Consider the following 18,639-nt stretch of genomic DNA (forward strand, 5'->3'; position numbering starts at 1 on the left):
TAAAGGAATGAACTCCATAAAATGAAATTCCTCTTAATATTGCCTTCATAGTGTCCCAGAGATTTCGATATGTTGTATCAGTATTCTCATTTACCTCTAAGAATTTTTTAATCTCCTCCTTCATATCTTTTGCAACCCACTGTTCATTAAATAGCATATTATTTAGTTTCCAGCTGCTGGAGTAACTTTTATTTTTTATTTTATCCTTGATTTCTAATTTCATTCCATTGTGGTCTGATAGAACATAGAGTAGTATCTCTACTTTTTTATATTTACTAAGAGTTGCTTTGTGGCATAATATATGGTCTATTTTAGAGAAGGATCCATGTGCTCCTGAAAAGAAAGTATATTCATTTGTTAATGGACAATATATTCTGTATATGTCAGTTAAGTCTAAGTTATTGATTGTATTATTGAGTTTTATAGTTTCTTTGTTTAGCTTTTGTTTGGAAGATTTATCCAGTGATTAAAGAGGTGATTTAAAGTCACCCAGAATTATTGTGTTGTGGTCTATTTGACTCTTGATCTTGAGAAGAGTTTGAAGAACATAGATGCTCCATTGTTTGGGGCATATATATTTATAACTGTTATGTCTTGTTGATGTATGGTTCCCTTAAGCAGTATGAAATGTCCATCTTTATCCCTTTTGATTAACTTTGACTTGAAGTCTACTTTATTTGATGTGAGGATGGAAACCCCGGCTTGTATATGCAGAAAATGTGAATGGTATATTTTATCCCAACCTTTCACCTTCAGTCTGTGGATGTCTTTTCCTATGAGATGAGACTCTTGAAAGCAGAATATTTTGGGTCTTTTTTTAAAAAGTCCAATATACCAGTCTGTCTTTTGATTGGTGAGATTAGGCCATTAACATTTAGGGTTATTATTGAGACATAACTTGTATTTCTGGTAATTTTTGTATTTAACTTGACTTGGTTTCTCCTTTGGTTGGCTTTTCTTTTATTATAGTTCTTTCCTTTGCAGATTTTCATTGTTATTTTTCATTTCCTCCTTGTGGGGTATTTTGCTAAGAATGTTCTGTAATGCAGGCTTTTTTGCGGTAAATTCTTTTAGCTTTTGTTTACCATGGAAGGTTTTTATTTCATCATCAAATCTGAAGCTTAATTTTGCTGGATATAAGATTCTTGGTTGGCATCCATTATCTTTCAGAGCTTGGAATATGTTGTTCCAGGATCTCCTGGTGTTGAGGGTCTGGGTTGAAAAATCTGCTGAGATCTGAATTGGTCTTCCCTTATAAGTAATATGATTTTTCTCTCTTGTGGCCTTGTATCTTGGCATAGATCTGATGTAATTGTGTACATTTGGTGTCCTATAGGCCTCCTGTATTTGATTTTCTAATTCATTCTTCATGCTTGGGAAATTTTCTGATATTATTTCATTGAAGAGATTGTGCCTTCCTTTGGTTTGAATCTCTGAACCTTCCTCTATCCCAGTAAATCTTAAATTTGATCTTTTAATGGTATCCCATAATTCTCGGATATTCTGTTCATGGTTTCTTACCATCTTCACTGTGAGGTCAACTTTATTTTCAAGATTGTATATTTTGGGGCTGGGGTTGTGACTCAGTGGTAGAGTGCTTGCCTACCACATGCGAGGCCGTGGGTTCAATCCTCAGCACCACATAAAAAATAAATAAATAAACAAGATCCCTTGCAAGAAGAAATCATAATGGAAATTTTTAAAAATTTGAAAATGAGTAATAATACAATTACCACATGTCAACTACAACTGAAAAATCAATATTAAAAAAAAGATTGTATATTTTGTCTTCATTGTCTGAGGCCCTATCTTCTAATGATAGTGTATCTCTGGTAATTTTTTGTTTATTTTTGGTATTTAACTTGACTGGGTTTCTCCTTTGGTTTTTTAACTTGATCTAGTCTGTTGGTGATGCTTTCTATTGAGTTTTTTATTTGGCTTATTGTTTCTTTCATTTCAAGGATTTCTGTTTTTTTTTTTTTCAGAATCTCTCTTTCTTGAAGTAATCTCTTGCTACCTATATTTGCTCTCTTATCTTTTTGTTGGTGTGATCTATGGTCACCTGTATCTATTCTCTTATTTCTTCATTGGAGTGATCGATTTTTGCCTGTATCTGCTCACTTAGGTCATTCTTTAATTCCCAGATCATTTTAGTTATGTATATTCTGAACTCCTTCTCTGACATTTTATCTACTGCACTATCTATGGATTCTATGGTTGTAGTATCTTGGTTTGTTTGGGGCACTTTCCTTCCTTGTTTTTTCATGATGTCTATGTGTCTTCCTCTCTTGCAGTGTAGATCCAAGGTATTATAGCTTCTGCCCTATTTTCTTATAGTGTCCTTACAGATTACCAAGACCTCACCTTTAAGGGGGAGATCAATATTACAGCATTCAATGTACCCAACATGCAGCTATAGATCCGTTAGCTTCTATTTTTACATTTACAGTTTTGTAGCTACAATCAGAAATGATGAATTTGGTTATCTTCTACCATATAGTCAACAGATTTGCATAATGGTTTACAGTTTCTAATGGTAGAAGGGGGACTGGGGGTGTTGACTGAGATGTTTATGAGTAGGATGTGAGAATAAAGAGGTATTAGATTATGTGATTAGTGAGAGGGTAGTCATAAGAAGTTGGCTGTTAGTAGGAGAAACAAGAGACAGGCAACCCCGTGCAAGACTCCCTGTTACCTTAGCAACAGGATAACTATTATCACCCTTGGTAGAGATAACCTCTGGTGCAGCCAGGCCCACAGGGACCTTGGTGATGTCTTACCATGTCCTTATTGTTGTCCCTTGATAGAAGTGGCAATATCCCAGTTTTTTATATATAGGCAGCCTCAAGCCTATGTGTACCCTAATGTTGGGCTGTAGAGCCACGCTTTGGTGAATAAGGAACACCAGCGTGGGGTGGGCCTCTCCGTGCAGGCACAGGACATATTTCTCTCCTGGTTGCCAGACCATGCAGACTTTCTATTTCTTTAAGCCTTATAGAATCTAACAATCTGTTTTGATTAATTTTGTTTTAGGAATTCAATTTGCCTAAGTTTTCATATGTCTTAGCATAAAGTTAATATTAGAATTCAGTTAATATTTTAAATTTTGCTGTATTTGGATATTATTTTTTGCATATATAGAAGACTCACTTGTACCTTTTTTATTTTTTTAATATAATTTTAGAGGTTTGTCTATTTTATGAATCTGTTGAAGAACCAAGAATAGGACCTTTTTGATCCTCTTATTATATATTTTTTTCAATTTCCTTTATTTTTGTCTTAACCTTATTATCTCCTTTACTTAGTTTGAATTTATTCTTTTGTTATTTTTTAATTTCTGTGATGGATGGTTTAGTTGAGCAATTTTCAGGCTTTCTGGTTTCCTATCAAAAGCAGTGAAAGCTATAAATTTTTCACAAAGTGCCACTTTTTATTACCATCCACAACTTTTGACATGTGGAAATTATATTATTACTCATTTGCAATTTTTTAAAATTTCCACTATGATTCCTTCTTGCAAGGGATCTACAAGATTTTTGTTTTACTTAAAATATATAGAGATATCTATATCTATAGTTCATGTCCATGGACTGAACTACTCCTCTTGTTAAAATGGTGAGTCTTCCCTGCTGACTTATAGATTCTATACAGTCTCAATCAAAAGCACAGAAAGTTGTTCTATAGATAACAAACTTGTCCTAAATTTCACATAGTAAATCAAAAAACCTAGGAAAGCCAACTTAATAGTGAGGAACAACCAAGTTAGATGACTCAAAACTACCTGATGTCAAGACTTACTACTATAAAGCCAACACAGTCAAGATTGTATGGTATTGAGAGTACATACACAGATTTCTGGGACAGAATGGACCCATGCAAGTATAGTCCACCAGTCTTTGACAAGACACAAAAGCCATCCAATAGAGAAAGGGCAGTCATTTCAATAAATGGTAGTGGGATAATTGGAAGAACCCCCGTAAAAACATTAACATAGATAGATGTTATGGTAGTGGGATAATTGTGGAAGTACCTATGTAAAAATATTAACATAATTAGATAGAGATTTTAAACTTTGTTATAAAAATTAACTAAAATTGGATCAGAAAGCTAAATGTAAAACAAAATATAAAACTTTGAGAAGAAAACATAGCAGAAAATATAGATGACCTTGAGTTCCCCAATGAGGTTTTATTTTTTAATTTTTTGAAAATATATTTTAGTTGTACATGGACTCAGTATCTTTATTTTGTTTATTTATTTTTATGTGGTGCTGAGGATTGAACCCAGTGCCTCACACATGGGAGGCAAGCACTTTACTGCTGAGCCACAACCCAGCCCCAACACAATGAGGTTTTAGGAGATAACACCACCAAAGACAGAATTAAAGAAAATGTAGATAATTTAGACTTTATTAAAGTTAAAAACTTCTGCTCTGCAAAAGACACTGTTAGAAAAATGAAAATGCAGGTCACAGGCTGGGAGAAAATGTTTGGGACATTCCTGATAAAGGACTTATATAAAAATGTACAAAGACTTCAAAACTCAAATTTTAAAATGGGCAAAAGATCTGAAGAGATAAGCCATCAAAGCAGATTACAGATGGTAAATAAGCATATGAAAAGACAGTCAACATTATTTGTCACTAGGGAATGCAATTTACTATACAATAAGATACCACCACGCATCTATTAGAATGGATTTTAATCCACTAAACGGACCATACCAGTTTCTGGTCTGGAACCAAAGCAACATGAATGCTTATTCATTGCTGGTACAAATGCAAAGTGGTACAGACAGTTTGGAAGACAGTTGGCAGTTTCTTAACGAAGTTAAACATACTCTTGCCATATGATCCAGCATTCATGAGATATTCACCCAACTGCTTTGAAAATTTATGTCCACACAAGTTTTTGTATTTATACAGCTTTAGTCACAATTGCCAAACAGTCGAAGCAACCAAGATGTTCTTCAATAGAGATGAAAGGGTGAGAAAACTCTGTGATACATGGATATGAAAGAGGAGTATTCAGTGATTTTCTAAAAGTGCTATTAAGCCACAAAAAACATGGATAAACCTTAAATGCATATCACTAAATGAAAGAAGCCAGTCGGCAAGGACTGATGACATTGTGGAAAAGGCAAAGTATGCAGTAAAACTTAAGTAATTGCCAGGGGTTTGAGAAGGGGAAAGGAGTTGAATAGGCAGCATAAGGGGTTTTCTACAAAAGTATCTTACAAAAATATCACAAGGGCTGTGATACTTTTGTAGGATATTTTTTTGGGGGGGTACTGGGGATTAAATCCAGGGACACTTAACCGCTGAACCACATCCCCAACCCATTTTATTTTTTATTTAGAGACAGGGCTTGCTAAGTTACTTAGGGCCTCGCTAAATTGCTGAAGCTGGCTTTGAACTCGTGATCCTCCTGCTTCAGCCTCCTGAACTGCTGCTGTATGATAGTTTAACGGTAGATATATCACCCTTTGCATTTGCAAAGCCCAAAGGGTAAAACTTTTTGTTTGTTTGTTCTTTTTACTTATATATGGCAGTAGAATCAATTTTGATATATTCATACAAGCATGGAATATATGTTATTCTAATCAGGATCCCAGTCTTGTGGATGTACCAATGTTGAGATTTACTGGTGTATTCATATATGTACATAGGAAAGTTACGTTAGATTCATTCCATTATCTTCCTATTCCTATCCCCCATCCCTTCCCTTCATTCCCCTTTGTTTAACCCTCTGAACTTTTATTACCCCCACCCCCCAGGGTGAACCTTAATGTATACAAATTTTTACAAAAATCATTGAGGAGGTGGGGAAACCCTAGGATGGAGTTGCAGATTGTGACAAATGAATCTTAACTGTATTTCAAAAGTATAAAAAATACATACAAATTTTAAATCAAGCTCTTAAACTGTTTTTGACTTCTAATTTAATTGCACTGTTTCAGAAGACAGGTCTATATATACTTTGAAATTTGTTGAAGCTTGTTTTATTGCCTACTACATAATAAAGTTTTGTAAATGCTCCAAATAACCTGAGGGAAAAATTGTTTTCTCTAGTTATTAGATGAAGAATTTTATAAATGACTATTAGGGTAAAGCTTTCCAATAATGTTATTCAATATATATGTTTGCTAAATTTTTGTATATTTGACCTCTTGAAAGAGATGCATTAAAATCTCTCATTATTATATTGGAACTGTGTTTCTCCTTTTCTACGTATTACTGTATGAAGTCTTTGAAAACATTTATTAGGCCAGATATCTTAAAAATTAACAGTCTTGGTGAATGAACATTTATCTTTAGGTAGTGAATCTCTCTATTCCAAATGATGCTGTATCTTGACGTTTATTTTGTTTGCTAGTAAAAGAGGTACATCAGCTGACTTTTGATTCATGTTTGCCTAATATAATTTTTTTTCCATGCTTTTACTCCCTGCCTTTTCATGACCTTGTTTTTAAGTGTGTCTTCTTACAGGGTGACCAAATTGTTATCCACATCACAACACTTTTGAGAGGGAAAGCAGCAAGATGGATGACAATACCAGCCCAAGAAGGATATGCAGAGTAAGTTCTATGGAAACTGGGAAACACTAGCCATGATTTAAAAAAAAAAAAAAACAAAACACTGACTTAATTTTTTTTTTGCTCTTTTATTTTTTTTACTTGATTAACATTTTTAATGGACACATAGCAATTGCACCTATTTATGAGGTGCAATGTGGCACTTCAAAACATGTATACAATGTGTAATGATTAAATCAGGGTAATGGACATATCCATCACCTTAGACATATATCATTTCTTTGTACTAGGAACATCCAAAATTTTCTCTATCAGGTATCTTGAAATATTCAATTAATTGTCAGCAACTACAGTGCTCCTGCTGTGCTGTAGAACAATATATGCTATTCTCCTATCCATCCTCTTTGCACTTCTCTCTCCCCACCTGTCCGAGCTCTGGTAACTACTGCTCAGTTCTCTACTTGTTCAAGATCAACTTTGCCTTGAGCTAAATGAGAACATGGAGTGTTTGTCTTTCAGTGCCTGACTTATTTCACCTAACGTAATGTCCTTCAGTTCCACCTATGTCATTGCAACTGATGGAATTTTGTTCTTTTATGGCTGAATAATATTCCATAGCAATACTCAATGGAACACATATATACTACATTTTGTTTATCCATTCATTCATTGGTGGACACCGGTCTGATTCCATATCTCAGCTCTTGAGTATAGTGCTACCATAAACCTGGCAGTGCAGCTGTCTCTTGTCTCTTTGGCATACTGATTTCATTTCCTCTGGGTACATACCCAGTAGTAAATTGTATGCAGTTCTGTTTTTAGTTTTCTGAGGAACTGCATACTGTAAAAATTTTTCACATTGGCTGTAATAATTTGCTTTCTTACCAGCAATGTAGAAGAGTTCCCCTTTCTTGCCTCCTCATTGACTTGTAATTTTCCTTTTTTATCTTATGATTATAGGCATTAACTGGAGTGAGGCATATGTCATTATGGTTTTGATTTGCATTTCCATGATGAAGTGTGTGATATGGAATGTTTTTTCATGTACTTTTGGCCATATGTTTTCTTTCAGATCATTATCCCATTTTTAATTGGACTAATATTTTTTTTTGTTGTTGTTGAATGTTTTTAGTTCTTTATATATTCCGGATATTAGCCCCTTAACAGATAAATATTTTGCAGGCTTTCTCCCATTCTGTGAGTTTTCTCTTCACTCTGCTGAGTATTTTTTTTTTTTTTTGCCATGCAGAAGATTCTTTAGTTTGATATGATCTAATTTGTCCATTTTTAAATTTTGTTACCTGTGCAATTTGGGGCTTTAATCTAAAAAATATACATATATTTTTCCAGACCGATGTCTTAAAGCGTTTCCTTTAGTAATTTCATAGTTCAGCTCATACATTTAGATTTTTTATTAGTTTTGAGTTGATTTTTTGTATAAGGGAGACATAGAGGTCGATTTTCATCTGCATTGGATATTCATATTCCCCAGCCCCATTTAGAGTATCTTCTTTCCAGTATATGTATTGCTGCCTTTATTGAAAATTAGGTGGTGGTAAATCCATGAATTTATTTTTTGTCTTCTCTATTCTGTTCTGTTGGTCTATATATCTATTTTTATGCCATTAACATTGCTATTTTGTTCAGTGTGGCTTTGTAGTATATTTTGAAGTCAGATATTATAATACCTCCAGCTTGTTCCTCTGCTCAAGATTGCTTTGACTATTCCATGTCTTATATGGTTCCATATGAATTTTCTTTTTTCTATGAAGAATGTCATCAATATTTTGATAGGAATTACATTGAATCTGCAGATCACTTTGGATACTGTGGATGTTTTAACAATATTATCTTTTTAACTTTTATTGTTTTTTAATTCTTTTCATTTTTGCATCCTCGATGTTAGCAGAGATCCTGTTGTTAAACAAACATTGGTCAGATAAAAAAAAGTGGAAAAATTAGGCTCATCTGAGTCATACTTCTCTATGATAAATCTCCTAGTTCAACATATGGATCTAAATAAAACCTTGCCTAGGGGTAGGGAGGAGGAGTGGTAAAGGAAGGTTCTGGGAAGGAGATTGAGGAGATTGGGTAACCCATGTTGTGTGAATGTATGATTAGGGCATAACGAATCCCATTATGTATAATTATAATGCACCACTAAAAAAATTTTTAATAAACCTTGCTTAGATTCTGACCTATAACAAGGTCAGGCACAGTATGATTTCACATAGGCTAACATAGGCCTTAAAGGGGAACAAGTTCCAGTTCAGTGAAGAGAATGAATCCACTAGATGTCTCATCAGGAGATTCAGCATTGAGGGGGTATTCCACCCAATGAGCCTGGTCAGACAGGACATGTCCCCCCACACCCCAGTTTGTATTGAAGCTAAGTATGGGTGCCCATATCCCCATCACTCAATTTGAAGTCAAAAACCTGAAAGTTCTCAACAGTGCATTCTGATGTCACAGACTTGGGAATTCATTCCTCTAGATCTATAACTAGATCAGAACCTGGGCCAAGGGATTTGTTTTTTGTTTTTTGTTTTTTTTTTTTTTTGCTTGCAGCAATCGCTTTAATATTGGGGTCTTCCAGTAGTGACCTGGAAGACTTCTGGTTTGGCCCATGGTCTATAGGGTATGGCAGTGTTGCCCTTGGAGTGACAATGCTGGATCAGTTTCTCCTGAGTGAGGTGTGGGTGACACTCGACCTGATTAGTCAGTGGTTTATATTTGAGTCCAGGCTTGTTCAAGATTATTTCCATCTGGAAGTGGTTGAAGTTGGAGACACCAAGGGATTTCACCAACCCCTCATCTACCAGCTCTTCCATGACCTCCCAGGCATCCAAGAATGTTACTTTACTGATAAGGTTGTTGCCTTTATCATCTTTGGGGAATAAGTCTTTCCCAGACTGAAATCCCTGGGGCCAGTAAGTAAGATAGATACCCAGATAGTCCAGTTTCAGAGCCTGTGGGGGTCTTCTAATAGGTTTCCTTTACAAGGTTTCTTTCAAAGAAGGTGCACCACAACTTGCTAACAATAAAGAAGTCCTCCTGTGTCACCAGCTTCTCTTGGATCTTCTTCTGGATGGCTTCTCTCACCTCATTTTCATAGAATACGCACAGTATATGTGGCGATGTCTTGCATCATTGGCCACCTTCTTTGACTCTGCCTGGGGGAGACTTCTAGGTGTCCAGACCCAAAATGGACATCTTGGCTTTAGTGTTGAGCTCCACAAAGGTGGCCACGGTAGGTGCAGAAATGGTTCTCTGAGAGCAGATAGATGTCTAGTGTTAACAATATTCTTCTAATATGTGAAAATTGGACATCTTTCCATTTTTTGTATGTCCTCTTCAATTTCTTTTATCAATATTTTGTAATTATCATTTTAGAGATCATTCATTTCCTGTATTAAATTTATTCCTATGTATTTTATTTTACTTTATTTTTGTAGATAATGTAAATAGAATCATGTCAATTTTTTTTCTCCCTTTCATAATTGTTGTATAAAAATGCTACTTATTTTTGTAGGTTGCTTTTGTATCCTATGACCTTACTGAACTTGTTTAGAGGTTCTAACAGTATTTTTTGGTGAAGTCTTTAGGTTTTTCTCTATATAATATCATGTCTTGTGCAAACAGGGATTATTTGACATCCTCCTTTTCTATTTGGATGACTCTTGTTTCCTTCTCTTTTCCTATTGCTGTGGCTAAGACTTCTAATGCTATATTGAGAGTGGTGAAAGTGAACACCCTGGGCTTGCTCCTGATTTTAGAGGAAATATTTTCAGTTTTTCCCCATTAGTATGCTATAGGCTGTGGGATTGCCATATATAGACTTTATTATGCTGAAATACATTCCTTCTACATCTAATTGTTGAAGATTTTTATTATGAAGGGATGTTCAATTAATATTATTAAGTGCTTTATCTGCAACTGATGAGATGATCATACAATTTTTTATTCTTCATTTTGTTGGTGTGATTATTACATTTACTAATTTGCATATGTTGAATCATCCTTATATCTCTAGGAGAAATTCCACTTGGTGGTCATGGTGTATATTCTTTTTTATGTGCTGTTGGATTTGATTTGCTAGTGTTTTGCTTAAAATTTTGCATCTATGTTCATTAGGGATATTGTTAGAAGTTAGCTTTTCTTGTCTTGTTTTGGTATCAGTGTTAAACTCCGATGCAAAAAAAAGACTGCCGACTCCAATTTTAAATCAAATTAAAGCAAGCTTGTGTTGGTGTACTGGAGCTAGCCAGGACTGTCTTTCCTGAAAATCCTGGGCTAGAGATTAGTATCCTAGCTCTCTAGGAACACAGTTTTATAGCACAAAAATTTGAAAAAGGGGGGTGTCCTGAGAATTTACAGATAACAGAATTTTGAGAAGCATAATACAAAGGCAAATAGTGGTTAATGATCTACATGGCTTAACATTTAAAGGTAGGGAATAAATTTAGATCCCAACATCAGAATTTATATGAGGCACCACTGAGGTTTCAGAGAGGGTTGTTATTTGGTCAGGGGGAACCAGGACTTATTGTTTTCTGTATTCTTGATAAACTGCCATTATGACTGGCATAAGATGAAATCTTAGAGTAGTTTTGATTTGCATTTCTCTAATTACTAGTGATGTTGAGCATTTTTTCATATATTTGTTGATCAAATGTATATCTCCTTCTGAGAAGTGTCTGCTCAGCTACTTAGCCCATTTATTGATTGGATTGTTTAGTTTTTTGGTGTTAAGTTTTTTGAGTTTTTTTATATATCCTGGAAATTAGTGCTCTGACATGCCTGTGGCAAAAATTTGCTTCAAAAATATAGGCTCTCTGTTCACCTTATTGATTGTTTCTTTACTGAGAAGAAGCTTTTTAGTTTTAGTCCATCCCATTTATTAATTCTTGATTTTATTTCTTGCACTTTAGGAATCTTGTTAAGGAAGTCAGGGCCTAATCCGACATGATGGAGATTTGGGCCTACTTTTTCCTCTATTAGGTCCAGAGTCTCTGGTCTAAATACTAGGTCCTTGATCCACTTTGAGTTTTGTGCATGGTGAGAGATAGGGGTTTATTTTCATTTTGCTGTATATGGATTTCCAGTTCTCCCAGCACCATTTGTTGAAGAGGCTATCTTTTCTCCAATGTATGTTTTTGGCACCTTTGTCTAGTATGAGATAACTGTATTTTTGTGGGTTTGTCTCTGTGTCTTCTATTCTGTACCATTAGTCTACATATCTAATTTGGTGCCAATACCATGCTGTTTTTGTTACTAAAGATTTGTAGTATAGTTTAAGGCCTGGTATTGTGATGCCTCCTACTTCACTATTCTTACTAAGGATTGCTTTGGTTATTCTAGATCTGTTGTTTTTCCAAATGAATTTCATGATTGCTTTTTCTATTTCTATAAGAAATGGTGATGGGATTTTAATTGGAATCACATTGAATCTGTATGGCGCTTTGGTAATATGGCCATTTTGATGATATTATTTTGCCTATCCAAGAGCGTAGGAAATCTTTCCAACTTCTAACATCTTCTTCAATTTCTTTCTTTAGTGTTCTATAGTTTTCAGCATAGAGGTCTTTTATCTCTTTTGTTGATTCCTGAGTATTTTATTTTATTGTGGATTTCCAGTTTTATTCCATTGTGCTCAGAGAAGATATGTGTTATGATTACATTTAAAAAAAATTTTCTGACATGTTTTTGTGTCCTAACATGTCATCTATCCTGGAGAATGTTCCTTATGCTAACGAGAATAAAGTCTATTCTGCAGCTGTTGAATTAAATGTTCTTTAAATGTTTGTTAGGTCCATATGGCCTACAGTTTAACTCTGATATTTCTTTGTTGATTTTTTGTCTTGGTGATCCATCAGTGGATGAAAGTGGGTGTTTCAGTCACTTTATTGTATTTGTCTATCTCTCCTTTTAGATCTAACACTGTTTGCTTTATGTAATTTGATGCTCCAGTATTGAGTACATATATACATATAATTATTTCTTCTTGACCAATTGATCACTTTATCATTATATAGTAACTTTCTTTGTCTTTTTATAGTTTTTGAATTAAAGTGTATTGATGTAAGTATAGCTGTTCCTTCCAATTTTTAATTTCCATTTGCATGGAATATCTTTTTTTATTTCTTCATTTCAGCCTATATGCATTCTTACTGGTGAATTTTCTTCTAGGCAGCATATCTCTGGATCTCATTTAAAAAAAAAAAAAACGTATTCAGTCAGTCTCTATCTTTTTGTTTTGTTTTGTTTTTGGCAATGCAGGGAATGGAAACCAGGGGCCTAGCACATGGTAGGCTAGCACTCTACCACTGAACTATTCCCCCAGGTCCAGATAGTCTTTTAAATGGGGAATTGAATTTGATATTCGAGGTTATTGTTATGGTTTAGATGTGGTATCTCCCAAAATCTCATGTGTGAGACCATGAAAGAAGGTTTGGAGGAAAAATGATTGGGTTATAGCCTTAACCTAATCAGTGAATTAATCCCTTCTGGGTTTAACTAAGTGGTAACTGAAGTCAGGTGGGGAGTGGCTGAAGGAAGTGTCTCATTGGAGGCATGGCTATGGGGTATATATATATTTTGTATCTGGTGAGTGGAGTCTCTCTCCCTGCTTTCTGATCATCATGTGAGCTGCCTTTGCCACACTCTTCTGCCATGATGATATGCCTCAACCTTGAGCCCAGAGGAATGGAGTCAGCCATTATGGACTGAACCCTTCTGAAACTGTGAGCCCCTAAATAAACCTTTCGTCCTCTACAATTGTTCTGGTTGGGTCTTTTAGTCACAGCAGTGAAAAAGCTGACTAAAACAGAAATTGGTAACAAGAAGTGGGGTTGTTGCTATGACTAACTTGACCATGTGGTTCAGAAGCTTTTTAAGTTTTTTGAAATTGGTGGGAGGAATTTTAAGATGTTTAGCAGTGTAAGCTGGAAATGCTTTAGATTGTTGCAAGCAGAGCTTAATGGCCAATTCTGGTGGGAACTCAGAAACCAGAATGCTAATAGGACCATGGACAGTAAGAATGGGGCTCAAGGGGGTTCAGAGGAAGACTCTCTTGGAATTTGGAGTAGAGGCCATTTTTATTATGTTCTGGCTAAGAAGTCATCTGCATTTTGCCCTTCTCCTGAGACTTTCTGTGATGCTGATTTTAAAAGTGATGGACTTCTTAATCTGATGGAAAAAATTTCTAGCAGCATAGCATTCAGGAGGTAGCATGGATATTCCTGGTGGCTTTTAGCCAAATTTATTGTGTTATTCAGGATCAGAAAGTAGAGCAGAAATATTTGAAAAAAACACTTGGACTTAAAAGATGGGAGTAAAACTAGGGCTAAGAAATTTGCAGTTGTTAAAGATATTATTGCCCTTAAAGAAATGCTAAAGACTTTGCCCAGAGACAAAGTCTTAAGAAAGATGGCTTGAGGCATCTCAGGTGCTAGCAAGATCACATCCATCTCTGGCTAAAGAGAGTAAAAGTGAAAATTCTCTTGAGACAAGACCGTTGGGGGAAAACTTCTTGCACAAAGGGGGCTAGGAAGTTTTTTCAACATACTTCGTCAACCAGGCAGTCAAGGGCTGATGCAGCCAGGATTCCTGGAAGCCTGCTCAAAACGGTGGCAGACCTTGGCAACAACAACATGTTGCTGGATCTGGAATGCAGGATGCTGGAATTAGGGGGTCCTGAAGGCTTCCACCAAGTTTTCAAAGGAAGGTCTGGGAGACCAGAAAAGTTCAACAGAGTTGGAGTCCCTGCAGGCAGCCCCTTACAGGGCAATGTTTACAGATTTGAGGAGGAAGCCAAAGCTGTAGTGGAGACCCCCAAGATTAAGAAATGCCAGTAACATGGGACCTTATTCTAGGAAAGCTGCAGGAATTGAGTAGACAAGTGAACAGAAAGGCCACTTGGGATGCAACCAACAAGGCCACAGGGTGGATCTGCAGAAGCCCTTTGGACAGAGCATCACAATGCCATGCACTCCAGGTGCCAGAAGTGGAGCTACAGGACCTGTTTGACTAGTTAGATTTTGGTCTTCCTTTGGTCCTATCCCTTCTTTCTATGCCTGTAATTTTGTGAATGAAAATGTCTATTATGTACCATTATATATTGAATGCTTATAAATTGCTTTTAATTTTCTAGGACCTTACACTGTAAGATTGCCTTGAGCCTCAGAGAAGAACTTTGGACTTAAACTTTGAGCAATCTTGGAACTGTTAGAGTATGGGCACTCTTGGGAATGAACTTAGTGTATTTTTACATTGTCAGATAAGTGTGAGCTTTGGGGGGCCAGGGGCAGAATATTATGGATTGGATGTGGTATCCCTAAAAGCTCATGTGTGAGACAACCCAAGAAGGTTTGGAGCAGAAATGGTTGTTAGAGTCTTAACTCAATTAGTGAATTATTCCCTGATGGGATTAATTGAGTGGTAACTGGACTCAGGTGTGGAGTGTGGCTGGAGGAAGTGGTTAATTGGGTGTGTAGCTATGGAGTATATATTTTGTATATGAAGAATGGAGTTTCTCTCTGTGCTTTCTGATCATCATGAGAGCTGCTTCCCTCTGCCACACTCTTCCACCATGATGTTCAGCCTCACCTCGAGCTCTGAGGAATGAATCCTGGTGTCTATGGATTGACATCTCTGAAACTGTGAGCCCCTAAGTAAACTTTTCCTTTCCTAAAATTGTTCTTATCTGATCTTTAAGTCACAGCAATGAAAAAACTGACCAACACAATTATTGTTGATAAATAAGAGCATACGCCTCTCATTCTGTTAAAGTTTTCTTGTTGTTTAGTACATCTTTTATTCCTTTCTTCATCTCATGTTCATCTTTGTAGTTTAGTGGTTTTCTATATTGATAGGTTGACACTTGTCTCTTTCTCTTTTGTGTGTCTGTTCTAGTGTTAAATTTTGTACTTTGATGTATCTTTGTGATGATAGTTGTCATTCTTTTGCTTTTAATTTAAGACTCCCTTAAACATTTCTGGTAAGGCTAGTCTAATGGTGATAATTTTTTTCAGATTTTGCTTATCATGGATCAGCTTTACTTTTTCAAAGGATGGCTTTGCCTAGGTATAGTATTGTTGGCTGGATTTTTTTTCCTTTAACTTCAGGACTTCGAATATTTCATTCCATTCTCTGCTACTCTGAAAATATTCTGCTGAGAAAACTACCTTTATTCAATTGGGGATTCCCTTATAAATGACTTGATCATTTTCTCTTTCTGCTTTTAGAATTCTCACTTCTTGTATTTTTGGCAGCTTGACAATAATATACCTCAGAGAGGGTCTTTTTGGTCAAATCTATTTTGGATCCTTTGGGCTTTCTGGACCTGCACATTTATATCTTTTCCAAGATTTTAAAAGTTTCCAGCAATTATTTAACTGAATATGTTTTCCATACCTTTTTTCTTTCTTATATCCTTCTAGAACCTCAATAGTATAAATGTTGCTTATTCTCTGGTATCCCAAAATCTCAAAGCCTTTTTAATTTAATTTTAATTTAATTTAATTTTTAAATTAATTTAAGCCTTTTTTCTTCTTTTAATCTGAGATATTTCAAAAGACCTGCCTTCAAGCTCACAAATTCTTTCTTCTTTCTGATTGAGTCTGTTTTTGAGGCTCTCATCTGTATTTTTTATTTATTGAGTTATTCAGCTCCATAATTTCTGAATGGCTCTTACTTATGATCTCTATTGCTTTTTCTGAATTTCTCACTTATATCACAAATTGCTTTGCTCCCCTCTGTCTAGTCCAAATTACCTCTATTCTCCCTTCCCCACCATCCCAATTGTGAATTAGAATCCACATATCAGAGAAAACCTTTGGACTTTTGTTCTTTGGGATTGGCTTGTTTTGCTTAGCATGGTATTCTCTGGTTCCATCCATTTACTGGCAAATGCCATAATTTCATTCTTCTTTAAGGCTGAGTAATATTCAATTGTGTACATATACACCATAGTTTCTTTATCCATTCATCTGTTAAAGGGCACCTATGTTGGTTTTATAGTTTGGCTATTGTGAATTGAGCTGCTATAAACATTGATGTGGCTGGGTCACTGTAGTAAGCTGATTTTAAGTCCTTTGGGTATAAAACTAGGAGTGGGATGACTGGGTCAAATGGTGGTTCCATTCCAAGTTTTCTTAGGAATCTGCTTTCCATAGTGGTTGCACCAATTTGCAGTCCCACCATAAATGTATGAGTGTACCTTTTTCTCTACATCCTCACCAACATCTCTTATTGCTTGTATTCTTGATGATTGCCATTCTGACTAGAGTCAGATGGAATCTCAGTATAGTTTTGATTTGCATTTCTCTAATTGCTAGAGATGATGAACTTTTTTATATATTTGTTGATCAATTGTATTTATTCTTCTGTGAAGTGTCTGTTCAGTTCCTTGACTGATTTATTGATTGGGTTGTTTTTTTTTTTTTGGTGTTAAGTTTTGAGTTTTTTTTTTTTTAAATGTATCCTGGAGATTAGTGCTCTATCTGAGGTGTGTGTGGTTAAGATTTTTTTCCCTATTATATAGGCTCTCTCCTCACAATATTGATTGTTTCCTTTGCTATGAAGAAGCTTTTTAGTTTGATTTCATCCCATTTATTGAGTCTTGATTTCACTTCTTGAACTTTGGGAGACTTATTGAGGAAGTCATTTCCTAAGCTGTCATGGTGGAGATTTGGGCCTGCTTTTTCTTCTATTAGGTGCAGGGTCTGTTCTAGTGCCTATGTTTTTGATCCACTTTGAGTTGAATTTTGTGTGCAGGGTGAGAGTTAGGGGTTTAATTTCATTTTGCTACATATGGATTTCCAATTTTCCTAGCACCATTTGTTGAAGAGGTTATCTTTTCTCCAATGTATGTTTTTGGTGCCTTTGTCTAGTATGAGATAACTGTATTTAGTGGTTTTCTTTCTGGGTCTTCCCTTCTGTATCATTGGTCTATGTATCTGTTTTTGATGCCAATACCATTCTGGTTTTGTTACTATGGCTCAGTAGTATAATTTAATTTCTGGTGTTATGAAGTCTCCGGCTCCATTTTTCTTGCTAACAATTGCTTTGGCTATTCTGGATCTCTTATTTTTCCAGATGAATTTCATGATTGCTTTTTCTATTTCTATGAAGAATGTCATTGGGATTTTTGTAGGGATTGCATTAAATCTGTATAGCACTTTTGGTAGTACGGCCATTTGACAATGTTAATTCTGCCTATCCAAGAGCATGGGAGATCTTTCAATCTCCTAAGGTTTTCTTCAATTTCTTTCTTTAATGTTCTATAGTTTTCATTGTAGAGGTCTTTCACCTCTTTTGTTAGATTGATTCCTAAATTTTTTTTGAGGTTATTATGAATCGGGTGGTTTTCCTAATTTCTCTTTCAGTGGATTCATCACTTTTGTGTAGAAACACATTTGATTTATGGGTGTTAATTTTATATCCTGCTGCTTTGCTGAATTCATTTATTAGTTCTAGAATGTTTCTGGTGGAATTTTTTGGAATTTCTAAATAAAGAATCATATCATCGGCAAATAGTGATAGTTTCAGTTCTTCTTTTCCTATTTGTATCCCTTTAATCTTCTTTTAATTGCTTTGGCTAGAGTCAAGGACAATGTTGAACAAAAGTGGTGAAAGAGGGCATGCTTGTCCTGTTCCAGTTTTTAGAGGGAATGCTTTCAATTTTTCTCCATTAGAAAGATGTTGGCCTTGGGCTTAGCATAGATAGCTTTGACAAGGTTGAGGTATGTTTCTACTACCTCTAGTTTTTCTGATGTTTGGAACATGAAGAGGTGCTGTATTTTGCCAAATGCTTTCTCTACATCTATTGAAATGATCATATGATTCTTGTCTTTAAGACTATTTTTTTAATATTTATTATTTAGTTGGAGTTGAACACAATACCTTCATTTATTTATTTTTATATGGTGTTGAGGATTGAACCCAGGGCTTTGCACATGCTAAATGAGTGCTCTACTGCTGAGCCACAACCCCAGCCCTCTTTAAGACTATTGATGTAATGTATTACACTTATTGATTTCTATATGTTATACCAACCTTGCATTCCTGGGATGAACTCCACTTGATTGTGATGCACTATCTTTT

General features: G+C 35.4%; 1 protein-coding gene and 1 pseudogene across 1 annotated transcript in view; one reads left to right on the plus strand and one right to left on the minus strand.

Moving 5' to 3' along the window:
* Window positions 1-18,639, plus strand: part of Slc22a13 (solute carrier family 22 member 13) — a 41,273-nt gene that overhangs the window by 20,822 nt on the left and 1,812 nt on the right. The window contains exon 12 of the transcript XR_007344314.1: window positions 6,488-6,576. The gene's annotated coding sequence lies outside the window, so the exon portion shown is untranslated. The remainder of the gene's footprint in view (window positions 1-6,487; window positions 6,577-18,639) is intronic.
* Window positions 8,477-14,188, minus strand: LOC107145106 (annotated as a pseudogene).

The sequence above is a fragment of the Marmota marmota genome, unplaced genomic scaffold (assembly GCF_001458135.2).
Source record: "Marmota marmota marmota unplaced genomic scaffold, marMar, whole genome shotgun sequence".
NCBI lineage: Eukaryota > Metazoa > Chordata > Mammalia > Rodentia > Sciuridae > Marmota > Marmota marmota.